The sequence below is a fragment of the Heteronotia binoei genome, chromosome 11 (assembly GCF_032191835.1).
Source record: "Heteronotia binoei isolate CCM8104 ecotype False Entrance Well chromosome 11, APGP_CSIRO_Hbin_v1, whole genome shotgun sequence".
Taxonomy (NCBI): Eukaryota; Metazoa; Chordata; class Lepidosauria; order Squamata; family Gekkonidae; genus Heteronotia; species Heteronotia binoei.
In genome coordinates this window covers 45060820-45083063 of record NC_083233.1, presented here as the reverse complement: position 1 = coordinate 45083063, position 22244 = coordinate 45060820, and the positions used below count along the sequence as shown (strand labels likewise).

General features: G+C 43.9%; 1 protein-coding gene across 2 annotated transcripts in view; it reads right to left on the bottom strand.

Annotated features, from left to right (window-relative positions):
• The window catches only part of MBNL3 (muscleblind like splicing regulator 3), a 116266-nt gene extending 94265 nt beyond the window's left edge, over positions 1-22001 (bottom strand). Inside the window, exon 1 of one of the 2 annotated variants that reach the window (XM_060249049.1) lies at positions 21770-22001. The gene's annotated coding sequence lies outside the window, so the exon portion shown is untranslated. Of the gene's footprint in view, positions 1-12243; positions 12263-21769 lie in introns of those variants that run through there. The other variant, XM_060249045.1, reaches the window with a different exon arrangement.
• Positions 22002-22244: the final 243 nt, after the last annotated feature.

Below are 22244 nucleotides of genomic sequence, written 5' to 3'. Positions count from 1 at the left end.
ATTACTAGTAACATCATCATTGGGGACCGAGCAAGGTGCTCCTTTCGTTGTGAGGGAGCACGATGTTAGGTGTATAATGAAGGCAGTAAATTCTAGAAAGGCTGCAGGTCCTGATAATATCCCTGGTTGTGTGGTAAAGGAATGTGCAGGGCAGTTAGCCGGGGTGTGGACTGAGATTTTCAATCGTTCTTTGTCACAATCCATTGTTCCCACTTGTTTGAAGGCTTCCCTTATTGTCCCAATACCAAAGAGGACGCCAGCAAAGGTTTTAAATGACTATAGGCCAGTGGCCTTGACTTCTGTGATAATGAAGTGTTTTGAACAATTAGTTCGAAAATATATTATTTCCTGCCTTCCTGTTATTTTTGATGAATATCAGTTTGCTTACAGGAAAAATAGATCTACTGAGGATGCTGTTAATACTGTTCTTTATACTGCTTTATCGCATTTGGATAAAAAGGGGACGTATGTTAGAATGTTGTTTGCAGATTTTAGTTCTGCTTTTAATACAATATCACCCCATAGATTGTTGTCTAAGCTTAAAGATTTGAAGCTGTCGGACTCTATATGTGAGTGGATTTTGAATTTTTTGTCAGGTCGTTCACAAAAGGTTAAAATGGATGGATATATTTCCTCCGTGAAGATCTTAAATACTGGCACCCCTCAGGGATGTGTCTTGAGTCCACTTCTTTTCACTATTTACACATCTGATTGTGTTTCCAGCAGTCTGAGTAACAAAATCATTAAGTATGCAGATGATACAACGTTGGTAGGGCTCATCTCTGAGGATGATGAGTCTGCGTACAGGAGGGAAGTTCAACAGCTGTCCCTTTGGTGTAAAGTAAATAATCTTATTTTAAATATAAATAAGACGAAGGAAATTATAGTGGATTACAGGAAGAGTAGTTTGGACACCCAGCCGTTGTTTATTGATGGTGTTATGGTAGAACAGGTGACAGAATGGAAGTTTCTGGGAATTACCATGAAACAGGATCTAACATGGGGGGCAAATACTTTAGCTCTAGAGAAAAAGGCCCAGCAACGACTATACTACTTAAGACTCTTAAGATCACTACAACTGTCAGGGAGTCTGCTGGTTGCCTTTTATCGTAGTTCCATTGAGAGCATTTTATCTTATTGCCTCTGCGCGTGGTTTGGGAGCTGCACGGAAGCAGAGAGAAGGGTGCTCCAAAGAGTGACGAGAAGAGCACAAAAGATTTGTGGATGTTCTCTCCCCTCATTGGTGGATCTGTATAATATGGCATGTAAAAGGAAGATACAAATGATCCTAAGGGACCATACACATCTGGGCCATTTGCTTTTTGAGATCTTACCGTCAGGTAGACGATATAGAGTGTTGAAGGCTAGGACAAACAGATTTAAGGACAGTTTCTATCCAAGTGCTGTGGTTAGGTTAAATGCAGGGTTATGAAGGATTATCTGTTTTAGATGTATTTAATGGTTTAAATGGTTTTAATGGTTTTATGAATGTTTAATGGTTTTATGAATGTTTATTTAATGGTTTAAATGGTTTTAATGGTTTTATGAATGTTTATCCGTTTTAGATGTATTTAAATGGTTTTAATGGTTTAAATGGTTTAATGGTTTCAGATGTATTTAAATGGTTTATGAATATGTGTGTTTGATGTGTTGGTATGTTTGTGGAAGAGCACCTCATTTCGTTGCTCTCTTTTTGTTGAGAACAATGACAATAAATTCATCTATCTATCTATCTATCTATCTATCTATCTTTCTGAAATGCAGACCTCTCCTTATCAGATGAAAACCAAACATTTGTTTTTCACTGGGCTCTTTGGAAAGGACATTTATGACACTATTGAGGCATGAAAAGAAAAATAGGAAGATTACCTGCATGCTGGTAATCCTCACTGGATGTCTGGAAAAATTATCTTGAATCAGATTTCTTGCAGAGGCAGACAAACAAGTATGGCTTAATGTTCCTGTAGTTATTAAGGAAAATTCTTATTCTAAAGGGTTTTTCAAACTCTCCCATTCTTGGGATGCTTTCCCCACATGGAGTTTGTTTACTAAAATGGGCCTATGGCTGAGCTTAGAGCATCTGCTTTGAGTGCAAAAGGTCCCTGGTTCAATCTGTGCCATGTCCAATTAAAGAATCTCAGAGAACAAGAAAGACTTTTCTCTGCCTAAGACCCAGGGCAGCCACTGTCAAGAGTATACAGTATTAAGCTAGAAGACACAGTGATCAGATTTGGTATGAGGCATAGATCTGGTCCATCTCAAGCTACACGAGATCACTCTACAGATGATCCTGAAACACACCTTAAAGTGCAAATTATTTATTTCCTTCATTTATACCTTGCCTTTCTCTCCACTGAGACCCCAAATGACTCACATGGTTCTCCTCTCCTCCATTTTATCCTCCTGGTGAGGATGTAATTTGGCTAAAGATGTACCAAATCTGTGTCTTATACCAAATCTTTGGGCCTTCCAGTTTAATATTCTGACAGCAAGTCAGGCCAAAAGTCTGTGACTGACCCAAGATCACCCAGCAAGCTTTGATGGCAGAATCGGGATTCAAACCTGGGTATCTCTGATTCTAATCTGACACTCCAGGCACTACATCACACTGGGTCTCAATTCACATGGGGCCAAGCCTGGCCTGCTGAACCTCAAAACCGCATGCCTCAGAGCATGTCCAGTATTCCTGTACAGCTGTGCATCGTGTGGCAAGATAAGTCATGATCTGCAATGTGTCTTTCAGAGAAAACTTTTCTTTGTTGCTATCACTAAACTTCCTAGGAACCCCCAAAGGTTCCAAGGAACATCACAGTGTTAGTGTGACCATAGTTCCACTGTCCATAATGCAAGTCTGTTATTTCTACATTTTACTGGGTCAGGACATAACAGATGTTTCTTATTTCAGTTGCCAAGAGTCCAAATGCTCCTTACTTTTAAAATTTTGATCTTGCAACCAGGGCTGGATTAACAATTAGGCCAACTAAACACTGGCCTATAGGCCCCCATGCCAGTCCCCCCCCCTTTCCTCTGCTTGCAGCCCTCCCAGCCTGCACATGCAGCCAGCAATTGAGCCGCTCTTTGACCAACTTGCCTGGTGTGGCTGGCGTTGTTGCCAGGTTTGCCTCTCTCTGCCTCTCCCCAGGAGCTTTGTCAAAGGAGCTTTTGAGAAGGTGCCTGCATGCTGCAGCAGTGGACTGCATATGGTGGGGTGAGTGTTCCAACTCTTGAGATAATTTGCAAGGGGGCCCCAAGATTGTGACTGCCTAGGGGCCTCCACAGGGTTTAATCTGGCACTGCTTGCAACCCAAGGGCTGTCAGACACATTTCACCATCATAAAAGGATGAGTCTTCTGCTGCTGTTGCAGTATGCACAGTCCATATACAAGTTTCAGACTAAAATTGGGGGGAGGGGGGGTTTGCAGATAGCATCTTGGTACAGAAGGAGTAGATTTGTTCCCAAATAATTTATCCAGTATACTAAAGCACAATTCATTCTTATGCAATGGCAGCCTTGTACAGCTGCCAAGGTCAGGCAGACCTTGCTTTATCTGCTGCAAAAGCCATGCTTGCACAAGTTTTAACTTGAGTGCCTGGTTATGTATTTTTTTTTTATTCTACACATTTTCTCCAGTTTGATTCCCCCACCATATGCTGCACTCTGTCTCTACACTCCATGCTATGTTGTTTATTTGTACAAAGATTATGTCCAGATATAAAGGCACCGATGTGGATTTCCCAGAAAAATTAAGAATAGATAATTTTCTGGAATGTCCTAAATAAGAGTGTGATCTGATTGACCATGTTTATTTTGACATATTTTGTAAGAGTATTTTAAAAGCACTTCATGTTAGCTTTACATCCCAATAACAAGAAACATTTAAAAAAATTAAAAAGCTTGAACAGAAATATTTGATTAGGAAAAATGCTAGTTGTGTGGTTTAAACGTTATATTCAAACTTCTATACCATTTTTTTTCTATTGGAATAATACTTGTACAAGCTTAAATATGATAAAGCAGTCACTTCCCCCATATTGTTTAAATTTATGGGAGGGGACCTAAGGACACTGAAAACTGTTCACACAGTTTTAGCACACCTATAAAACTGCATGATACATTGTGGACATCATTGTCCTCTCACTGGTTATACAGCAGAATTTAACTCTTGACCTCAAGGTCACTGGGACACCTCATCACTTGTATTACTAGACAGTTCTATATCAAACCTTTTGGTGTATCAAACTTTTTACAGTGATTTTGGGCTGTATCAACAGAAGTACAGTGTTCAGATCACAAAGTAATGGTATCACTTTAGTCTGCTCTGGTTAGACCTCACATAGAGGACTGTGTTCAGTTTTGGGCACTACAATTTAAGAAGGATATAGACAAGCTGAAACATGTCCAAAGGAGGGAAACGAAGATGGTGAAGGGTCTGGAGACCAGGTCTTATAGGAAAGGTTGAAGGACATCGCTATGTTTAGTCTGGAGAGGAGACAATTGAGAGGTGATATGATCACCATCTTCAAGTACCTGAAGGGCTGTCACATAGAGGATGGTGTGGAACAGTTTTCTGTTGCCCCAGATCAGACCAGAACCAACAGGCTGAAATTAAATAAAAAGAATTTTCAACTAAACATTAGAAAGAACTTGCTGACAAGAGTGGTTTCTCAGTAGAACAGGTTTTCTTGGGAGATGGTAGGCTCTTCTTTGGAGGTTTTTAAACAGAGGCTAGATGACCATCTGGGAGCAATGCTGATTCTGTGAACTTAGGTAGATCATGAGACTGAGGGCAGGAGGGGTTGCATCAGTGCTTAGTTCTTGTGACCCTTTCTTACATACCCAGGGAAATGCTGGTTACCATTTTGGGGTCAGGAAGCAATTTTCTCCAGGACAGTTTGTCCAGGAATCCTGGAAGGGTTTTTTTTTTGCCATCTTCTGGGTATGGAGCAGGGGTCACTGGAATGTTGGGGGGGAAGTATTTGTGAATTTCCAGCATTGTGCAAGGGATTGGACTAGATGACCTTGGAGATCCCTTCAGACTTTATGATTCTATAAAATTGGAGGTTGCAGCATTGCTTCCACCATGTGAAGAGATCTATAAATAAGAATGCTGGTTGTGTGGGTCAAATCAAAACATATGCTAATCAGGTGAAATCATAACTTACACACAAAAACATTAATCACAACTTTGAAATTGCCAATGACTTTGGTTAATATTGTAAATTATATTAATATTATATTGGCAAAGAATATTCATTGTTAAAAAACAATTTATTTTCTGAAATGGAAATTTTCCCGCAAAACCCAACTCTATTGTTTTAATTTAGAAAATTTTATACCCCACAAATTCATATATAGCCAGAACAATTTTTTCTACAATTTCTATTTACTCTGAAGAGGCTATGTATCTGGAGGGAGAAATAATAGAATGGTTTGCATAAGGGGAACTGATTTATCATTCCCTGAGGTTAGTAGTCCATTCTCTAACAGAGAATTCTTAGCAGCCTCCGAGTCTACAATTGCAGGATTCTTTGAGGAAAGCCACAGTAATAAGGCTGATATCAAATTGGAAATCACTGTCCTGTGTGTATCTGTACTCTTTGCCAGTTTTGTTAAAACTGTAGCAGTGGATAAAATCCAAAACCAGTGAGTCTGAAGTCTTGTCTAAATTTTTGGAGGTTTCTACCTTCTGACTGCATGCTCAGGTGGCGGATGTTGCACTAAAGTACTTTTTTGCCAGCTTGGATCTCTTGGACAGAAGTGATCTGAACTCTGTTATTCACACACTTTTACATCCAGGCTTGATTACTGTAATTCATTCTACATGGAGTTCCCCATGAAGACTGTTCAGAAACATCAACCAATGTGGTACAGTGGTTGAACTAGGCCTGGGAAGGACCTCAGTTCCTATCCCCATATGAAGTTCCCTTTAACTTTGGATCAATAATTATCTCTTAGCTTAGTCCACTTCTTAAGGTTATTGTGGCGATAAAATGGAAGGAAAAACCATGAGTATTGTCCTAAATTCCTTGGAGGAAAAACGGGATAAAAATGTAATTGGTAATCTGCCAATCCAGAAGAAGGCTGCTGATTTTTGTTTGGAATGATGAGCCATTGGGAACATTTTACTTCAAATCTGAGTGAACTGTACTTGCTCCCCCATCACTTTTTCAAGCACAGTTTAAAGAGCTGGCACTGGCTTTTAAAATCCTGAACGGATGGGGAGCATGGAACCAAGACCACTTCCACAAGAACTTGCTCATATGCTCCTGTCCTCGGAAATTAGATGGGCAGTTGCTAAAGGGCCTTCTCTAAAGTTACATTTCAGTTACAGAATATAGTGAGCTTGTTTTATATAGTGTTAGGTGCTTGGTCCATCTAGCTCAATACTATCTACTTTAAGGGCAATGACTATTTATTATTATGTTTATACCCAATATTCTTCCATCATGGCACCCAAACTGACATGTGGAGTCCACAAGAAGTCTCTCCTCCCAACCAATCCCATGCCTGCTTAGCTTCAGCAAAACAGCCTTTCAAGCATAGTCTGGGACCTGGAGATCCTATCTCTGGAGATGGTGGGACTGAGCGTAGGACCTTATGCAGATGTTCTATCACTGGGCTAGAGCCTTGTGGACCATTTTCAGAGATACCATCCCACCTCCCTCTCCAGCAAATATAGAGACTATTTTTGAATCTAGAGACTTCACACACAGAAAGTTCTGAAAACTGCAACAGTAGGGCTTGTCACTTTATCCCCTTTTAGACCGTCTGGACATCCAATTGAGCTATCACAACTAATCATGATGGATAGACCTATTCTCCGTGAATTTGGGTAAATGTCATCTATTTTGTGTGTCAGACTTCCTAAGTGACTGTGGCATGTACAATAGGGATGCTTCCAGGACAGTTTGCCTGGTGACTAGTTGATTCTGTGCTGGACTTTAGAGCCTAGTTACAACACTGGCAATTTATGGCTTCTGTCTTCTGCTCCTTTGAAAGGCAGCAGTTCGTTGTCTGTTTTGTCTTGCAAATTTGCTGTGTTTTTAATCGGATCTTATCTGCATTTCAGTATTTGTTGATATGCAACCTGATTTGGGAACTTGTTACCAGGCTAATCAGAAGGAATGGAAACACTAGCACATCCGCATACATAAACAAATGAATAAATGCATTGCATTAAATTGTTTCTGAATATAAAAAGGAAAGAAACTATTAATACATGGGGGGGAGGGGGGTTGGTCACGACCTTTTGTGAGGTTGGAACGTGTTTTGCAGCAGTTTGTATTAAGTACACAGAGTACATATAAGGAAAGCGCAATACAATTTTAGACTGACTGCTGGAATATGGCCACATATAAAACAGATTTACAATATAATCCCATTTATGATGACCTGAGAAGGCCAAAGCATCTTGGCTTCAAAGAATTCAAAACATGCCACGTTTATTATCTTAATGTTTTTTGCCAACCGACTTAAGATAGGTCATTATTAGCATCCCCATGTTGTAGGTAAGGGGTAAAAGGAGATGCAGAAAGAGAATTGTAAAAGGCCATCTACAGAGACTGTGGCAGAGGCAACAGTCAAACCTGGCTCAGAGTCTTGTAGCCACTATTTCAGAAATTGCACCCTCCTCCAAAAGCTGCATGCACTGGCAACTCACACCAAACCCCAACCTGCCCCTCTGCCTGTTCACAGTGCACACGGCAGCAAGCACATGTCCAGGGTGGATCTATGGATATATGCCCTGAGAGTCGTCCATGTGATAGTTTATGAAACCTGAGGTTTTTGCTTTTAGCTTCCAGGGCCTGACACATAAGTGCCAAATGGAGTGTGTGGGAAACTGGAACCTGGACTTTTTTTTTAAAATATTAGGTGGGTGGGAAGTCATTTTTCCAGTTGAGGGGGTGGGAACTGACAGAAAAAAGTCAGCCTCAGCTGTAGGCACTGGGAAGCTCAGAAGGATCAGGGTGCATCAGAGTCGCTGAGGGAAGTCCCTGATTTCTAGCCAGGCTCGGGATGTTCTCTCACCCCCTTTCATGTAGCTATCTGTGTTCTATAGAGCTAGTTATTCTCCCATCCACATTTTTGTTCTCTTTTAATCAAACTTGACGTACAGATGTCAGCTGCATCTCAGCTAAGTCAACAGGACTGCCACGTCCGTCTTACCCTTTGGCTGGATTCCACAGACTACTGCTCGGTCTAGACCTGACCTCGATCTTTTACCCGAGAGCTTAATCCTTTACCTCGAGGGCAGCGAACACACACTGGCTCCAGCTAAGGCTTCTCTGGTCCTCTGACTGCCAGACATACTTTTATCACTCAGTGTACAAACACTAATTTAGCCACTCCGAAGAATCTAATTCTGGCGATTCTTTAAATATATTCAAATTCAATTAGAGAAAGAAAATACAAGCTTGCCAAAGACTAACTCTGCAGAGTTTGGAGTTTTCTTGTAAAATACAGGAGTGAATTTTGTTGGGGAATCTTCAAGAGTTTTCCTCTGTTCTGTGTTCTAGACAGCAAGCTGTTGTTCTCATTAAGAAGTTGGGCTGCCATCTGATCAGATGGTCCAGCTTGCTCCTTTTTCTGTTAACAGTTGCTACATTTGCAGAAATTAGCTAGTGAGATAAACACAGTCATCTAGGCACCTCTTCACTTCAAGCTACTGTTAAAAGCACAGGGGCAGAGACCAGCAAAAGAGTTGACAGCCCTGTTTTGGCAAAACTGAAGAGCCGGCTCACACAAGTAAGCTGAATGCTTATTTCTTCCAGAAGATCACGTCAAGGAACAAAGCTGTACACAGATATTAGCCCATGACAAGCACTGCTTTATTTAAAATAGCTTCAGTTCACCTTTCTGGAATTGCTCAAGGTGACTTGCTTCATTAAAATTTATACATAAAAGATTTCCATGAACAGAGTATCTGCATAAAGTGCCCTATGGAAAGGGGGTAAGGAAAAAGAGGATAATCCTCCAGTAGGTTAAAACACTTTTTTGAAAAATCAAGAGAGGTTTTGTACCTTTTAACAATAGAAAGGCCAGCATATATTCTCCCATTCAGTTTCCACCTGCCACATAGCTACAAGAGGCCAACCCTCTCAGGAATAAGCAGCTGAGGGCAGCAAAAATTCTTGGCCTACCCGCCCTGCAAGGTCATTGTGAAGATAAAGTGGCAGGCTGATAAACCTGCCTATTTGGAAAAAGCCCTAAATAAATGAAAGAGTGGGAGATGGCCAGATTTTGAACTGGCCTCTGCAGCTATGACTTAAATGGCAGCTTGGTCTAGAAGAATTAGCTGAGGGGGAGGGTAAGTGTTCAGGGCATGTTGATAATAAACGTTGTCACTTGATAATTGCTACGTGTGAAGAAGTTGTTAAAGGGACAGCTACAGCAGCTGCTTGAAAATTGATGGATGTCTGTGGTCTCTGTGAGAACACAGTAGAGTAGAGGCTTCTGATTTCAATGCTCAACTTTCCTTTTAAGTGCAATCTCCATAAGTTAGGTGCTTGCATGGAATCCAGAAGAACGGCATCTTCCTCTATTCCATAATTGCACTCAATATTTTGAGGGCAACAAACATGCTTGGTTCTCATCATGCAGGTAGGAGAAACTTACTAATATTTTCCTGCCTACGCAGGGAGTCCCAAATTCAGAGAAACCCCACCTGTCTGAGTGGCCCTATTTGAGTTAGCAAACACCATGGTTGAAGGTATTAGAGGAAACAAGCTAGGGAGCCTGAAGGGAATAGTGGGGGAGTGGTAACATTCTTCCTGTGGCTGGATCAGACCAAGGTGCACTTATTCCAGCATTCCTTGCAAGAATTTCAGCAACCAGCAGGCATCAGATGGCCCAGAGATTAGCTACTGATCCTACCACTGGACCACTTTCTACCTTCTGATGACTCCCAGTCTTGGGGCCCCAGAAGGATGGGGAAGAAAGCCTCAGTGCCTGCTCATATCACAGCAAATAAGGGGAAGTCTCCAGTCTCCAAAAACACAATGCACATCACATAAGAAAACTTTGTAAAACCAATTTGTGTTGGAAAGACCAATCATGCATCTTCCTCTAGCAAGAATTCCAGTTTGATTTCTATTCCTGTGAAGTCTTAATGCTCTCACCAACAAAGGGGGAAGATTAATCAGCCATAGAAATATAACTCTTCAATGCTTTAAGATCCTTGCACATTCCCTCTCCCGCCTGGATTTTTGCTGTGTACGGTGCTTGGGCCTCTAAGCAGCCCAGGGGCCATGGGTGGAATCAGACTCTGTACCTAATTTGCTCTGACCAAAGAAATGGTTTTGATTTCTTACTCGGCATTTGATCTGCCTTATCATCTAGGGCAAGATGCCAGATTCTTGTTAATTACAACCCTCTTCTTACAGGGATGAATTTACAAATCACCCTTCTCTTTCTCCTTGGGTTCTGTGGTGCTCAGTCAAATTCTGAGGACACAAAGTAATTAAAAGAAACACCAAAGACAACCCTAGGGACTGAACTCCACATTGCAAGGATAACTCTGTCAACTAAGCGAATCTGCAATTCGAATCTTTACAGTTTATGATGCAATTTGACTGCTGTTCTGAAATCTATTCCTCTGCAATCCATGGGGCACTTAAACACGGTTTTGTTTCTCCCTTGACATCACATAATAATGTCTCAGGAATAGCTTGTTTTAGTGCTTTGAAGATTTATTTATCCCTGGAAGGAAAGCTTGCAAAGCAAGAACTCCCTCTGGCAAAAAAAGGGGGTGGTTCTAAGAGAACCCCTCCTTGCTTGCCTTGTTCAAAACATGTATTTCTCTATAGCAATAATCATGCACGGTACTTTACAGGTAGCAAGTGCAAGCATACCTTTGTCCCATAGCCCTGAACTACTCTATAACCAGACATATGTGTGTGTCCGTGCATACACACACTCACTGCGGCCATTCACACATGAGCACAACATAAGGCACACATAGCACTACTAGTGAAAATGCTCTAACAGCAAGGTCATGGGGAGAAATCAACAGGTGCCAATTTTCCCAGCATGATAACCATTCTACTGTTGAGTAAGGGCCCGCTATAAAGCTGCTATAGACATCCAAAGTAGAAATTCTCTCCACTGTGTGTGTCTACCTGCACCTTTAGAACTGTCCATCACCCTTTGGACTCTTCTGCAACTTTTAAAGGATGAGTAGTTCTAATAGCCTATATTTGTGTAAAATACCCTTCACATACTAATTTAGCTGAGAATAAATCTAGTGTTTGCAGCTACTGATTCAGTATGCTTTTTGCATTTTGTGTGTTATGCCCCTGACATACCTTTTCATGTCACAAAACTTTATTTTTACAGAATTACTGCTCAAAAATTTCCATGACTTAAAAATTAGTATGCATAAATAACTCTTGTGCCAGATCCACACCCATCAGGCATAATTAAGCATCTGAATACAAATGGTTATGCTCTCTGTTTACCACAATCCCACCCAGATATGTACAAGCAGGGTGTGATTTTAAAAACCTTGTAATCTCCTTATTTCAAATTAAAATCAGGGACTTTCCTACAAAAAAATAATAATCAAGGAACACACAGTACCTGGGCCAGAGTTATGTTCTGCCGGAACAGAATCAAGCTGACAAGATTCCCGGCATGGAAAAACACAGCTACTTTGGCCTAAACAGCTTGAGAACAGGAAGTAAAAGAAATTACCCAGTCCAGGCCTCTCATGTTAGGAACCAGAGTGGGGAAACCGGCATTTCCTGCCATTGCCTGTCTTTGTTCTGACACTACCCAGCACTGCTCAGCAAAAGCCACTGGGTTTCCCCACCCCTCCCCAAAATGGCCCAAATCTGCTGGCAGTAAATTCCTTAGGAATTTCACTCCAGCTTCTCTCAAAAGCAGGGAATAACTAATTTGGAGAGAAGGAGAAAATTTTGTGGGGGGAACTGGCACAGAAATTCCTTCCTTTGGAATTGCATTAAGATTCTCCAAACCCAAGCCTTAAAGCAAATACTCTGACAAACAGCACTGAAGCTGAAGTTCCCCTAGGCTGTACTTGTTCTGTTGCATACCCCCTCTCCTACCCATCCTGCAACGCAGGTCAGACACCCCCCTTCCCTGTGCATAACCTTAAGTACGGCCTACATATTTCATACAGGGGACTTGCAAGCAACATTATTTTTGTCTCAGACTCGCCTGCGCACATATGCTCACACTCTCTGCCAGGCATGGAGAGAGAGAAAAAGATGTCCGACTCCTACCTCGTCCTTCTAAACTCTGCCATCTTCTCACCTCTCAAAACAGCAGCGGTTCAGAGGTTTGCCTCACCAGGTAATAAACAGTCCTTTCATCTCATGTTGGTTGCACTGCCCAAAGATTTTGACTGTCTCCAAATACTGCCAGGTTCTTGTTGGGGGGTGGGTGGGGTGAGGAGGTTGGGCTTTTTTCACACTGAGGAAAGAACAATAAACAGCACTCGGCAAAAGGCAGCGAGTCAGAAAAGGCGCCGCCAAAACCTCCAACTCTTTCTCCTTTTTAAAAATAAAAAAGAGGAGGGGGGAGAATGAGAGAGCAAGAGAGACTGCCCTCCCTTAGGAAGGCTGCCAACCGGCCCTCGATCATGAGGCTGTTTTCAGAACTGAACAGAGATCTTATTGACACAGCTTACAGCCTTCTGCAAGACATTTGACAACAGATCAGATTACACATACACTCTCATACACACTAACATTCGGCCTCATTTTAAGCCCCAGGGACCCTTTGGACACACAGTGGCTGGCCACCAAAGGAAGCAATGCTGCAGCAGTAATGGAGGAACACAGTTATGCCAGAAAAACTTTGTGGGCTATTCCATCTCTGAGTGACTCACCATAAGTAACCAAGGCTGTTTACTGCAAGGAAGCTATTGGGCTTTACAGCTGAATAAGGTACTAGTCAACACGGGCAACACCAACTACACCAAAGAGGCAGAGTACAATTCAGCCCGTTTAACTAAAACTATAGAACACCTAAGTACTATAGCCCTGCTGCTACAAAAGATGTCTCAGTCACCAAGGTTTACCTGCCAAATCTTTGTACTATCCGGTCATGCTCACAAACCCAGTCTGTCTCACTGTGAAACTGATTCTAAAAAAATTCTGCGAAGCAAGATTTTTTAAAATCCAGAAAGTAGTAGAATCTTGGGAATGAAATGATGCAGAGAACCAGTACCTAACACAAACCCACAAATATATTGGAGATTCCTGCCCTCTCACCTCTCACCCTGGGGAAGAGCAGACAACATATTTGACACCATACACAACACACTAAAGGACTGCATCCACTTTGCACACTTTTGTCAATGGGGGCAGAACCAATCAGCACATCACTTCAACAATGCCAAATGAACCTAGTTTCTGGACACACGTGGCACTGAATTCTCCAGAATTTCTGTTCTGAAACTGTAGTTTTCAATTGTGTAGGAGGAGGAATTCAGCATTTCCACAAACCACAGACATATTTACATGTCATGACAACTAAAACACTACAAATTTTAGGATTCTGCTCATTTGTGCAGACACTACAATTTGGCTAAAGAAATACTATTTAATAATGATGTTTAAAAAAGCCTCCTTCAAATCTACCCACCTTACATCTACACGAGTTTATCTGGTCCCCGAGGGCAGACAGAAGGGAGTATCCAATTTCCAACCCATTTCTAAAATTTACTATACAACTCTGGGACCAATGGAGAAACACCATAACACCAGCGTCATCCCCGGTTATGGCGTTTCTGGGTCAGTCCTGGTTCCCCCCCGGGTAAAGACAAGTCCCAATTCAGAGCCTGGAGGGAGAAAAACATTTTCAAACTAACCGACATCACGATGAATGGAAAATTGTGCTCTCACTCCCAACTGGAAAATAAATTTAAGACCACTATCCCATGGTACCAATACGCACAAATCCACCATGCATTACACCAAGTAATACCCATCGTGATGCATAATAGACCACTGAACCCAGTAGAGAAGCTAATCAGTAAAGGTAACACCTCCATAAAAGGAGTTATATCTATGATCTATACCCTCTTAAACCAAAAAATGTGGAAAAGCCCGTCTACCCAGCAAAATAACTGGCAAAAAGACTGCTCAGTCTCAATTAGTGACGACCAATGGAATCGGCTTTGGATATCGCCTTTATTTAAATCCAAATCACTTTACTTTCGACTCCAAAACTATAAGATATTTGCAAGGTGGTACGCAACTCCTCTGAAACTGTTTAAGGCCAGGGTGAAAGCCGACCCGCTATGCTGGAGGGGGTGTGGGCTACCAGGCACATTTATCCACTGTTGGTGGGAGTGTCCGAAGATACACAAATTCTGGAAGTCTATCCTGGAAACGACATCAAAAATAATAGGGGTTAGTATCCCTTGCACACCCGCAGTAGCCCTGTTAAACCTATGGCCGGATCAGAAGCTCCCGACCTTGAAACAGGAGCTAGTTGCATTGCTTTTCCTAGCGGGCAAAATAACTATAGCCTCATACTGGAAACAACCTGATAGCCCACCACTCCAGAACTGGTGCAAAAAGGTATGGGATATCTTGATACAGGATAAACTGACAACGGCTATCGCTATGCTAGACAATACCAAAGAGGGAGATTGGTTTCTACAAAAATGGTTTGACTTCCTTGAACACGTGAATAGCGCTGACACTATGTTCGGGAAAATGCCGGCAAAATATGTGAACTTCACGATCTATTAACACTGAATTGGACACAACCCATTGATCACTAACTTTCTGTTATATTTGCACTCTGCGAGAGACTTCTCTTTGCTGTAAAAGCTGTCTAACAACAACGAACGTGACGGCTCATGTAAGGTTATGTCTTGGACCCCGTGTTGGGGTGTGTTGTAATTGTTGAAATGTTATTTAAAATGTTAATAAAATTTTTAAATGAGAAGAACCACCACAATGGTGGATCAGACAAAAAAAAAAAAAGCCTCCTTACAAGTAGAATATTTGCAAATCAGAAAGAGGTCCAGCCTAGTCTCCTTAACATAAGTCATTTTCAACACAGGGGGTGCTTTTTAATGGAAGATCATTTGTGTATCTCCCACATGCACTCCCCAAGGGCACTGCTCAAACACAGGTTGACCACTTCAGTGAGAACTAGGTTGGAGGACACTTCCCACACAGATGGTCCATTAATTTTCAGCTAAAAAATGAAGCTCCAAAGTAGATGCAATGGAGGCAGAGCCATGTGCCAGAATCAGTTGACCACTGAATGGAGGCAATTTAAAGCCTGCTTGAATGGGTTCTGAACCCTTCTCCTTTCTCCACCCATGCTTCCTTCTCTCTAGCTTTTTGCCCCAGTAGAGTTCACAAACCAGAAGTAATACCCCCTTGTCACTGCCATCACGGGGGAAAGAACTGGTGAAAAGTGTTTTATTTTGGCATGGGGAAAGGGGATGGGTGCATAAACCTCCTCTTGCCTTCCTGTTCTTATTTATAGGAATTTGCAAATCAAGTCCTACTTGGTTGACCAGCCACTGGCTTGTGGATGTTTTTAACACGACATAACTAAGCTTCCCAAATTTATCTTCCTACAGGATTCATGTTTCCAAACAGTTGTACAGGGAAGAGCATTGCAGCTACAGGCTCTAATGTCCCAGTCTTGCAGGTTAGACAAATTTGGGGCCTCTCAGCAGCCATGATAGCTATAACAGAGCCTCCACATACAGAGGCAGTATACCTTTAAATATCAGAGGCATAGTCATAACACTTACACATGACACCCATCCCTTCATCAATACTAACAACTTTTGCATCCTGCTTACGTGTTTCAAAATCTGCTGTCAGGAGAGGATGCTGGGTTGGACTGGATGAGTCTTTGATCTGACCCAGCTGGCCTTTTCTTCCAAGTAGGAAAACATGCATGTGTCATAATGCATCTGTGTGGAGGTGGGATTTTCCCCCTGCACAAGTAGTACAGATACAGGATCCTGGTTCTCTTGCAGGCAGAGTCACCCTAACACAGGCTATATTTGGGGCCAGACAGCTGACTGCACGACCCTCCTCAAGTGCCTCCCAATCTCAATAGAATATGCACTGCTGCTGCCTGCTTGGATGTAACGCAGCCGTAGGCGTCTGCTAGTCCTGCTGCCAGAGCCCAAACTGAAACCGCAGAGCAATGACAACTGAAGGAGAGCAGGGAGAGCTAAATGTTGTCTGCCTCAGCCCTCATCAGCAATGTCCGTTGTCAGATGAATTCTGTCCTCAGGAAGCCTCACTGCAAGCTGCTTAGTGCTGGAGTCAGGAGAAAAATAAAACGAATGAGATCTTGAGACCTGTTTGAAAGCTAAAAGCCATACTGCTGAGGAGGGAGATTTGCTTTTACTTCCACTTCATGTGTGGATGGCAAGTTCATGCAAAGGATACCAATTTTTAAAATTTATTTAACTTTAATCCCTTATTGATGTCTATATAATCTCTTCCCCTCCTCTCTTTCCCCTCGTCAACTTCCTCTGATCTCTCCTTCCGCCTTTCTCTGCAATGCATTCTGGTGGTGGAAACAGTCACCAAGCAGCAGCTGACTTATGACAAGGCGACAGAGGTGGTTGGTCATTGCCTGTCTCTGCGTAGTAACCCTGGACTTCCTTGGTGGTCTCCCATCCAAATACTAACCAAGGCTGACCCTGCTGCATTTCTGCTGGGGTCAGGCTAGTTTAGGCTGTCAGGATACATTGCATTCTTGCCACCCCAAAAACACCCAGTTAAGATTTTCTTCAGCTTACAACACAAAACTGTTCCTGCAAGCCACTGCCAGAGAAAGGCTTCTCACAACCACAAGCAAGGATGTCAGGATTCAAATATACACACCAGAACACTATAAGCCAGGTAAGTATTTCCCCCCTAGGTTTTGAAAAACACAGACAAAGAAAAGAAAAGTGAATTGATTTTTTTTTTTTTTTGCTCATAAGGATTTTTTTTGGGGGGGGGAGAGGGAAGTTATACAAGTGCAAGAAGTTTCACATACAGGGCAGCTTCAGTGCCATTTACTAAACAAGCAAATGGGGGGGGGGGTTCCTTAATGCAATCACAATCAGGAATTGGAGAGGTGATGGAACGACACTACACAGTGATGTCACTGTTACCAATTTCGCACTAGAGTTTTAATCCTGGTTTAACTCTATCCCCAAACTGACTTTCGACACTAGAATCATAGAATCAGAGAAACCAACTTTATGACTCTATGATTCTATGGTTTTAGTGTAGAAAGTCAGTTTGGGGGCAGAGTTAAACCAGGATTAAAGCTCTAGTGCGAAATTGGTATGTGAATAAGTCCAGTGCTTACTGCCCATGTTCCAAATACTATAACCCCATTTATAGCCCTTGGAGGCAAAAGTTTTTCTCAAAATTTTCTCCTCATAAATTGACCTAGCTCTAAACTCTATTAAACTACTTCTTGTCTTTTTCAAACTGCCACTTTGAGGTGGGCAGATGCCTCAGTTTTGAAGGGAAAAAAATGACTTCCAGTATCCCATAATTCCTTCCACCAAGAAGGGGACTATGGTTGGTATTGACATTGTATAGGGCCCATTTTCCCCTGTCTTCCAGGATGACAAAAAGGGTTACTATCAACTAAAGAGATACCTGCACCATCCTGTTGCAAGCATATCCCCTAGAATTAATCACAGTGACTCACATTTGTATGAAATTACTTCATACTGAGTCAGAGCTTTGGTTCCTCCAGCCCAGTACTGTCTACTCACAGCAGCAGTGGCTTTCCAGGTTTTCTCACACCGAAAAGCCTTTCCAACTACCTACTAATCAAGATCCTTTAACTGGCAATGCCTGGCACCACCTGCATGCAAAGCATCTGCTCCACCACTCTCCAGTCACTCTTCACTAATGTAAGAACAAGCAACCTCAGGTCAAGTGTGAGAATCCCACATCCCCATCAGAAATTCCAACTGGAAATGAAACGTATTTGCTAACAATGAAAAGTCTGCTTCCCCCTCCCCCCCGCGCCACACTACTCTCTTCTTTGTGTGGGCACAAGAGTAATCAAAACACCTTTAAAAACCTATATCGACTAGGCTTCTGAGTGTCATCTAGATGCCTCAGAAAGCTTCCTGTTGTAGTCCCCGACCATTTTTAATCTCTGTTTTCTGAACTCTGTTGTATTTGGCTCAACCACATATAGAGAAATGGGAGAGGAGGCTGATTTGACCACTGAAGGAAAAGGGCAATAGGGAGTATAGACCGTTGACAGGAACATTACAAGTCAAAATGCCAACTCTGAAAAACAGGAAAACATGGGTGGGTGGGGGGATACTGTTACTGCTCCACCCAGAACCTTGAGGCAACAGACTTAACAGCAAGAGACTCTCCTCCACCATCATTTCCACAAATGCAGTCCCTTCACTTGACTTCTTTCACTGCAGAGCATGGCAAAGGGGCTTTGAGGAGAACAAAATCACAAGCAACAAGTAGTAAGATGGAACAGTTTTCACTTCCAGAGGCAGGACAGATTCAGTCTGTTATAGGTGGCCCTCCCCAATTCCTTTAGGGCAACAGGAGCTGGAATGCTTTGCTTTCCCTCAAGGCAGCCATCTTGCATTGTCCCCTACTACTGGTCTTGATTCACAAACATATTGGCAGAAGGTTCAAAGCCAGGTCCTTTGGTGGAAATGTAGCACTACCCAATGTGATTTTCCTCCTAGCAACATGACAGCACCACACCCACATTTGACAGAGTGGGGGGGGGGGAAGAAACCAACAACACTTGGAGGCCTGTACAAGGCTACTTCATTAAATTAGCATTTAGGGAGAGGCGTGCAGAACCACCTTATGGCCAGCTCTTCCAATTCAGGAACAGCCACTGAAAATAGCCCTGCCATTTTTTTTATATAGGATAAAAAGCTGCATAAGAAGAATCTCTATGACCACTGAGAGGACCAGTAATAAGTAATAGCAACAGACCAGTAATAAGATACAAAAGACCCTTAAAACCCTAAATGGTCTTGGATCCCTGCCGAACTTTTCCCACCCCCACCACCAAGTGCCTCCATTTAACCAGAGTAGGCTCTCTAACAAAAAGCCTTTTGGTACCCCAAAGACTAACACATTTGTCACTCATTGAGGTACCGCAAGCCTTTCTGTGCCACTACTTTCCAGAAATGTGTCCTAACAGTAGAGGCTTTGATACATGCCTACCCCCAATGTGAATGTTGGTGGGTGGTGAGTCCTGGACCCAGGATCTTCTCCTTTATAGTGCCTTTCTCTAGGCAAAAGCTATGCCTGAGCTCTCATTCCCAGTTTTCAAAAGGAGAACTCAAGAGGATTTGTTTTAGGCGGACTTCTGACAGTCAGCTGCTGCTGCTGCTGCTGCTGTTGATTTTACTGGAGGCAGCCAGTGCCTCTTCTAACTTGCTGCTGTGGCACATATTTTGATTAAGATGTTATATCAATTGCTATTATGGTGCTTTTTTAATATCTGTGAGCTACTTTACAAACAAAATGAGCAGGGGGACAGATATAAAACAAAAGATACAGATAAAAAGAAAAGTGAGGGGGAGTGCAAAGATCCCAAGAGAAAAATGGATGAAATGGGAAATGCCTCCCTATCAAACACAGACACACTGTCCTTCATTTATTTCATCATCTTGCAAATAATAAAAACTGCAGCTCCAGCATCCTGTCAAGCTACGGAACTGAACACCAAGACTGCCGATTTTGCTACTTTAGCACCCAAAGCCATTAGTCAGGCCACTCCAATTTTATCTTGCACCTTTTAAACATCTGTGATACTCTTACTGTAACTCTTTGCACTTCATGGCCCTTGGGGATGTGAACAGAACTTTCGCTGTGTCTGTCTACCTGCCAGAGCTTCATGCATTTGGCAAAAAGGGGTGGGGGTGGGGCTCTGGGTCCAAGAAAGCTCAGGGATTAATTTGTCCCAATGCTCTCCAGGGTTCAGCCACAGCATGTGTTTTCAGTGGCAGGGCTCAGCCCAAGGAACTCACACAGCACAAGATTAGAAGAGAAAGTCCCCTAGAGCAGAAGACTTTATTTCTCCACAAACTTGCATCTATTTTTTCTAGAAGTCAAGAGCTGCTTCTGCCCTAAGAATGAGTTCACCACCAAGAGGAACAGCATTCTTTGCCACGACACATGGGAATTTTTAAAGAGTAAAAGCAAAAACTGCAGGGCTTTTTATTTTTTTAAAGAAATGTGTCCCCCCACCTCAAATAACTAGTTTTAAAATATAGAGAACTCTACATGCTGCCCCCTTCTGATGCAGCATTCTCTGCTTCCTGTTGCTGGCTGTTGGCTGGTGGTTTTGGACAAAACAGATCTGTGCCACAATGATTCAGCAGCCAGAAGGTGCCCAGGCGACCAGAAGGCACACTCCGCCAGGCAAGAGCTGTCATCGTGGCCGCGGAGGGGGGCAATTCCCCTCTTTGCTGCAGCATAAGGCACATGGTCTCTCCAAAGCTCACCACGTCAACCGGCACTCTGGGGGACACTTTGGACAAGGCGGGGGCATCTTGGCTTGCAGACGGGAGGGACCGTCTGGCAGCTCCTGTGAACGGGTGCACGTGGAGGAGGGGGGAGGCGGGCATGGGTGGGCAGATGAGCCAGCGCTGGAGAGCCCACGCTGCCGTCAACTTCTACGCACTCCTGTCCTTTGTTTCCAGGCAGACTACAGTGCGGTGGCAAGACCGGGCAAATGCGCATGCTTTCCCCCCCTCTTAAAACACATACACCACTCTTCTCCTGCTACTCTTTCTGCACTCCAAGCCTGCGTGGTTTATGCGTGAACAGAGCCAGCGAAACGCCACTTTAGGACAACCCACCCCAATCTGTAAAGCACGACATACAAAAGAGACCTCAGTTTCATCATATTTTGTCGTTTATCTTTCTCGACCCCCAGCTCTTATACTGTATTTTCGTTTGCCTGGAGATTTATGTTCTAATTCGATTTAAAGGAAAGATGGAACCAAATATTGCGAATCTAACTTTAAACAACAACAAAAACCCTACCGTAGACTGGCTATCCTAGTTTGGGGGGGGGGGGGGGGTGGAGGGAAGCTTGAAAAAAATAACATCGGATGCAAAATACGAGTGAAAAATCCCTCTGAAACGCGCCGTTGCGCACTAAATACTGTTGACAGCGACATTTCTTTGCCTAATCAAGAACTTTGTCCATTATTTCCAACGCCACAAGAATCCACCGTGACAGTCTGGGGCAGAACAGAGAACAATGTCAACGTCAGTCGAGCCAAGCAGATCGCTGCCCCGTGGCTGTCCTAACCTTGCGTACATGGCACCGAGCGAAGGGGGGGGGGGAGGGCGGAGAGGAGACGGCGTGAACGTATTTGAAACACAAGTTTAAAGGGAAAAAAGCATGCCATTCCCCAACCACAACTCTCTCTATTGTCTCCCCGGTTTTTTTCTCGTTATTGCAAATCTCAAGAAAAGGCGCGGAAGGGGGAGCGGAGAAAGACTAGCGCTGGGAAACGCTCCTTCTTCTAGGAAGGAGACGCCTCCGCGACACGCCGCCTCGCCTGCCAGCCAGGCCGAGAAAGCGCCGCCAGCCGAGGGGGCTCGGGTCGTGAGGGGCTTCGGGGGAAGGCACAAGCCTGCGCCGACCCGGAAGAGAGCGCGGTGCCGAGGCGGGAAGCGCTACGCCGCCAGCAGCGTGTCGAGCGCCCCGTCTCTCCCCCCCTCCCGCCAGCAGAGAGACACCTTCTAGGGCGGGGGAGACGAGCAGGCAGGCTCCCCCCAGACGCGGGCTTACCTTCTGCTTTTCCGCTGTTAGCAACGCGCGGCCGCGAGGCAGGGCAGCGGCTGGAGGCGGCAGCGGGCCATAGGCGCGTCCAAGGGCAGAAGCGCAACAGCGGCGGCGGCGGCGGCCGAATGCTGGCGGGGGCAGGGCTGGGCCGGCTTCTCCCCCCCTAGCATGGGTGCCTCATGCAGGCCGCCATTTTAAAAAGGAAAAAAAGAGGGGGGGGAGCGAGCCGGGTGGCTGGAAGCTCCGGAGCCACAGAAGCGAATCAGAGCCCGGCCTGCGCGCTCCAGGACGCCGAGGCGGCCGGGAGGAGGGACCAGGCTGGGCTGGGCTGGGCAAGGGGGACGCGCCGAGCGAGCGGGAGGCGGCAGGGCTGCTCCCGAAGGGAGGCGCTCCTGCCCTGTGCAGCCCAGGGGCCAAGTCGAGCGAGTGCAGCGGAGGGCCCGCTCTGCGTTTAGGCAGGACCACCATGCGTGGCTCGGCT